Source organism: Orycteropus afer, unplaced genomic scaffold (assembly GCF_000298275.1).
Source record: "Orycteropus afer afer isolate SDZICR_OR568_19922 unplaced genomic scaffold, OryAfe1.0 scaffold00024, whole genome shotgun sequence".
In the NCBI taxonomy this organism is placed as follows: domain Eukaryota; kingdom Metazoa; phylum Chordata; class Mammalia; order Tubulidentata; family Orycteropodidae; genus Orycteropus; species Orycteropus afer.
Genome location: NW_006921611.1, coordinates 667,278 through 673,324, shown reverse-complemented (window position 1 = coordinate 673,324; position 6,047 = coordinate 667,278). Strand labels below are relative to the sequence as shown.

Genomic DNA, 6,047 nt, shown 5'->3' with positions numbered 1-6,047 from the left:
AGGAGTGGCTGGTGGGTTTGAACCGCCAGCCTTCTGGTTAGCAGTCAAGTGCCTTAGGCACTGTGCTACCAGAGCTCCTATATAGATAGTAGGCACATGTTAACTTTGGTGAAAGGAAAGACAATACAAAGATAATATGAGAGATATCAGCAAAACATAACCAAGGTAAAGGGATATAAGATTAAAAGGCACAATGGTAAATGCTATTACATATTCAATCCTTCAACAACAGTAATAGGAAACAATAATACATAGGAGGGCATATGTGACTGCACTAACATAGAGTTGGTAGTAGATAGTTGGTGTAGATAGTCCTACATATATATATCTGCATATTGAAAATATACCCATGTATATAACATAGTTTTCCTACATTCATGAATCTAGGAAAATTTGAAGTTATCAAGATGAAAGAAAACACATAAAGATAGTTATCTTAGGCATTAATGAGATGAAATGGATTGGCATTGGCCATTTTGGATTGGACAATCATATGGTCTACTATGCTGGGAATGACAGATTGAAGATTAATAGAGTCACATTCATTGTCATAAAGAACATTTCAAGATTTATCCTGATGTACAATGCTGTCAGGCAGGATGATATTCATATGCTTAAAAGAAAACAAGTTAATATGAGTATTCAAATTTACACACCAACCACTGAAGCCAGAGATGAAGAAGTTGAAGATTTCATCAGCTTCTGCCTCTGAATCTGATCAATTATGCAATAAAAATGTATTGATAATTACTGGTGATTGGAATAATAAAAGTTGGAAACAAAGAAGAAATGGTAGTTGGAAAATATGACTTTGGTGATAGAAATGACACCAGTAATTGCATGATACAAGATCAATGAGTAATTCTTGACAGATACCTTTCTTCAACAACATAAATGGCAATTTTACACATGGACTACACCATAAGGAATACACAGGAATCAAATTTGTTACCTATATAGAAAGAGACAATGAAGAAGCTCAATATCATTACAAGGCCAGGGGCTGACTGTGGAACAAACTATTAGTTGCTCATTTTCAAGTTTAAGTTGAAGCTGGAGAAAATTAAAACAAGTCCACAGGAGCCAAAATATAATCATGAGTATATCCCACCTGGTTTTAGAGACCATTTGAAGAACAGATAAGACCCAATAAACACCAATGACCAAAGACCACAAAAGTTGGGGATGATATCAAGGACTTCATATAAAAAGAAAGCAAAAGGTCATTAAAAAGACAAGAAACAAAGAAAGAACCAAAATGAATGTCAGAATAGACTCTAAAACTTGTTTTTAAATAGAGAGTAGCTACAGCAAGAGGAAGAAATGATTAAGTAAAAGAGCTAAATGGGAGATTTCAAAGGGCAGCTTGAGAAGACAAAATAAAGTGTTGTAATGTGAAAAGATTTGGAGTTAGAAAATCCAAAAGGGAAGAACATGCTTGGCATTTATCAAACTGAAAGAACTGAAGGAAAAATTCAAGCTTCAAGTTGTTGTATTGAAGGATCCTATGGGGAAAATATTGAATGATGCAAAAGCCTCCAAAGAAGATATAAGGACTACACAGAGTCACTGTACCTAAAAGAATTGGTCAACACTCAGGCATTTCAAGAGACAGTATATGATCACAAACCAATGGTACTGAAGGAGGAAGTTCAAGCAGCACTTAAGGACTCCATGAAGAGCAAAACTCCAGTAATTGAAGGGATGCCATTGAGATGTTTCAATAAATGGATAAAATCTGAAAGCACTGACTGGTTTACATCAAGGAACTTAGAAGACAACTACTTGGACAGTCAACTGGAAAAGGTCCATGTTTGTGCCCATTCCAAAGAAAGATGGTCCAACTGACAATGGAGACTATTAAACAATATCATTAATATCATGTGCAAGTAAAATTTTGCTGAAAATAACTAAAAAATTGTTGCATGGCATATCAACAGGGAACTGCCAGAAATTCAAGCTGGATTCAGAAAAGGATATGGAATGAAGGATGTTACTGCTGATGTGAGATGTATCTTGGCTGAAAGCAAAGAAACCAAAAAGATGTTTACCTGTGTATTGTTGAGTATGCAGAGGCACTCGATTGTGGGGAGAAGAAAATTTGTGGATAACACTGCAAAGAACAGGAATTTTGGAAGACTTAATTGTACTCATGAGGTATATGTACATAGACCAAGAATAAGTAATTCAAACAGAACAAGAGTATACTTCATACTTTAAAAGCAGGAATGGTGTGTGTAAGGGTTGTTACTTTCACAATACTTATTCAATCTTTATGTTGAACAACTAATCTGAGAAGCTGGACTACATGAAGAAGAATGTGCATCAGGCTTAGCAGAAAACTCATTAACAACATGCAATATGCAGATGAGACAACCTTGCTCACCAAAAGTGAAGAAGACTTGAAGCAGTTACTGTAGAATATCAGTTACTACAGCCTTCAGTATGGGTTATACTTCAACATAATGAAATGAAACAACATCATGATTAAAGGAGAAAAGATTGAAGTTGTCAAGGATTTCATTTTACTTGTGTACACAATCAAGGCCCGTGAAAGTAGGAGTCAAGAAATCCAATGACATATTTTATTGGAAAAATCTGTTGCAAAAGACCTCTTTAAAGTGGTTAAGAACCAAAATATCACTTTGAAGACTAAGATGAGTCTGACCCAAGCCATTGTCTTCAATAGTCTCATATACATAAAGAAGGTGGGCCATGAATAAAGAAGATTTCAGAAGAAATGATGCATTTGAATTAAGGCTTTGGTGAAGAATATTGAATACACCAGGGTCTGCCAAAAGAACAAACAAATCTGTCTTTGAAAAAGTACAGCCGAAATGTTCCTTAGAAGTGAGAATGGCTGCTTCTAGGTCAGGGGTGATTCTGTATAAATGTAATCAAATCCTACAGCCTTTGAGCAGATTCCAACTCAGCAACTCTATAGGACACAATAGAACTGTCCCATAACATTTCCTAAGGCTGTAAATTTTTAGGGAAGTAGACTGCCACATCTTTCTCCCACAGAGTGGGTGAGCTTCAGTTGCTCTTGCACTTCCCTTTTCCCTGGAATACTGAATGACAGTTATAGAGAAGCACCTGGAAGTGCCTGTAGGAGGCTCAGCTGGAGGAAGGGAACCAGCACTAGAGGGAAGAGAAGTATAGAGATGCTGTGAGTAGATACCATCACGCTCTGCTATAACTGCAAGTTCTGGACCCAAGCCTGCCCTCCTCAATACCTAATGTAGGACCTCAGGGCCCAGCTCTTAACCCTGAACAAGAAAATATGCTGTACACCATCCAGATAGAATGCTACAACAATGTAGCTGTCTGCCTTCTTCAGATGGAGCCAGTGAACTATGAAAGAGTAAAGGAATAAAGTGAAAAAGTTCTGGGATGACAGCCTGATTATGCCAAGACCTTGTACATGGTCAGAGTGGCATTTTTCCATCGGCAGGACTATGACTAGGCTCAGAACTCCCTTCTGACTGCCATCAACAGACAGCTGAAGACACCAATGTCCAGCGGTATCTCCAGATGACAGTCAGAACTCAGCAGCTACCAATAGAAGGAGAAGCAGCTTTACCTGGGCATGTTTGGTAAACAAAGGGTAAAGATGCTTCTCCACTTGGACTTAGGTGGACCATTGAAGATACATCACAGAAAATCTAAGCCTCAATAAGAGATGTCAACCCCATACCTCTGACCCACATGGGTTTGTTTCCAGATCTCCAAAAACTATTTACAAATCTCATGTCTCTTTCTGTCTCTCCATCTGTATATTTGTATACCTTTCAATGTATGTTATTCTTGGGGTTTTTTACTTTGTGTAATGTTTTCACCAGAACGTTACCATGGGAAATGTTCTTACTAGAACTTTTACCAGAAAACGTTCATCAGCTATGGACAGAATTAGTCCTATCATGTTCTAGACTTTAAGGATGTATTCACATACAGAGAAGGTTAACAGAGGATGGAATAAAAAGAATAATTGGAAAGCAGTTTCTTGCTTGGTTTTTCCCAAAGTTATACAGGCCACAAACTGGGAAATACATTTTTTGTGAAACTAGAAATGTATAAATTAGGCCCAAATATACCTAAATGAAATAAGTGAATATAATTTAACCATTTTGGTTAAACTCATTCCTTATTCTTTTTAATATCCAAGCACATTTCTATTTCTCCTACAAAAGTATCTGTTTCCTTTTATTTTCCTTGGTAATTTCCAGCCTCTGCTATTATTCTCAGATCATAAATATGATATTTATTTATTTTTCCATTAAACTATTGTATCTTGAAATGTAAAAATAAATAAATAAATAAATAAAAGGAAGTGAGAAAGCCCAGACTTCATCTCTTGTCGTACTTTGGTCATGTTATCAGGAGGAACCATTCTCTGGAGAAGGATGTCATGCTTGGTGTGGTAGTTAAGTTTGTGTGTCAACTTGGCTAGGCCTGGTTGGGTGGCTGGGCAGCTGGATGTAATATTCCCCATATGAGAGTGATAATCAACTCCATGGTGGAATCTACTGGGAGTAGCTGAGTAGTTGCCTTAGGGATGAGGTCTGCCTCCTGTATACAAGCAGAAACCTTGGGGAATGGTCTATAGCTTATGGCACACTTTGACCCTGCATGTAGCCATGCCATTTTTCAGCAGCCTGCCATGTTCTGCTGACCTTGGGACTTACAATGGACTTGAATTAATGGCCGGCCATGTGGTTTAGTAACATCGGGAGTGTGCCATTTTATTTGTCGACCTTGGGCTTGTTAGCTTCAGCAGCCAGTAGCTGCCTGAGTGGAGAGACGACTCTAGCTTCAGTAGGCTAGGAGCCAGAGACAAAGCTGAAGCCCAAGGTTGAGGGGCTTTCACACAGCCCCTAGAGCCTGGCCTTTGAACTTGGACTTCTAGCCTCCCAAACTGTAAGAGAATAAACTGTTTTTTCAGCCATTCCATTTGTGGTGTATTTCTGTCAGAAAAGCACTAGGTAACCAGAACACTTGGTAAAGCAGAAGGTGAGTGAAAAAGAGGAAGACGCTCAATGAGATGGATTCACACAGTGGCTGCAACAATGAGCTCAAGTATAGCTTTGATTGTGATGACGCAACACTGGGTAGTGTTTCATTCTGTTGTACATAGGGTCACTATGAATTGAAACCAACTAGAGGACATCTAACAACAGCAACAATATAATAGAGTGCACAAGGGGCACAGTCATAAAAAACATCTTAGCCATAAACAAATACCTCCCTAGATTGAGATACTTAGGGCCAGGGTCCATAGTGTCAGAAGACTTCTAAGTCAGTTGGGATAACATAGTCCATAAAGACAACTTTCTTTATCTTACGTTGGTGAGTACCAAGTAGGGACTTAAAAGCTTTGCAGTGGTTTTTACAGCTATTAGTTTATTTCCGTTCAGAGTAAGGAAATGAGGAAAAGAAAGGATTCAAGGAAACAATTTCCAGAAGACTAAAGGACCACATGAATCATAGCTTCCACCAATAACCTAAGACAAAAAGAAATATATGGCGTGTGGCAACCACCAACAAACACTGACTGGGATCACTCTGACAGCAATCACAATAGAAAATATCAGATAGACTGGGAGAAAAAGAGAACAAAAATAATATTCAACTGAAAAAAAAAAAAAATCAGACTTACTGGATTGATAAGTACTGGTGAAATGCCTGAGAGAATAGCCCTTAGACACCTTCTAACTTAGAACTGAAGCCACTCCCAGGCACCACTTTTCAGCAACATAAAAGACAGGCTTATAAACTAAACAATAACACTTGGGAGGAACATTCTTCTCAAAACAATCAATCGTAGGAGATCAAAAGAGCAGCATTTGCCCAAAAGCAAAACTAAGAATGCAGGAAGGGCAGAAAAATTGGGAAAACAGGGAGGAAATGGAAAAAAAAAATGCAGTAACAGTATAGGGAATGCAACCAATGTCACAGAACAATCTGTGCATAAATTGATGAATGGGAAATGCATTTCCTCTGTAAACTTTCACCTAAACCACAATAATATATATATATATATAAATATA

At 37.9% G+C, this 6,047-nt stretch overlaps 1 pseudogene; it reads left to right on the top strand.

Annotated features, from left to right (window-relative positions):
* Positions 1–1,632: 1,632 nt before the first annotated feature.
* LOC103192125 lies at positions 1,633–3,679 on the top strand (annotated as a pseudogene).
* Positions 3,680–6,047: the final 2,368 nt, after the last annotated feature.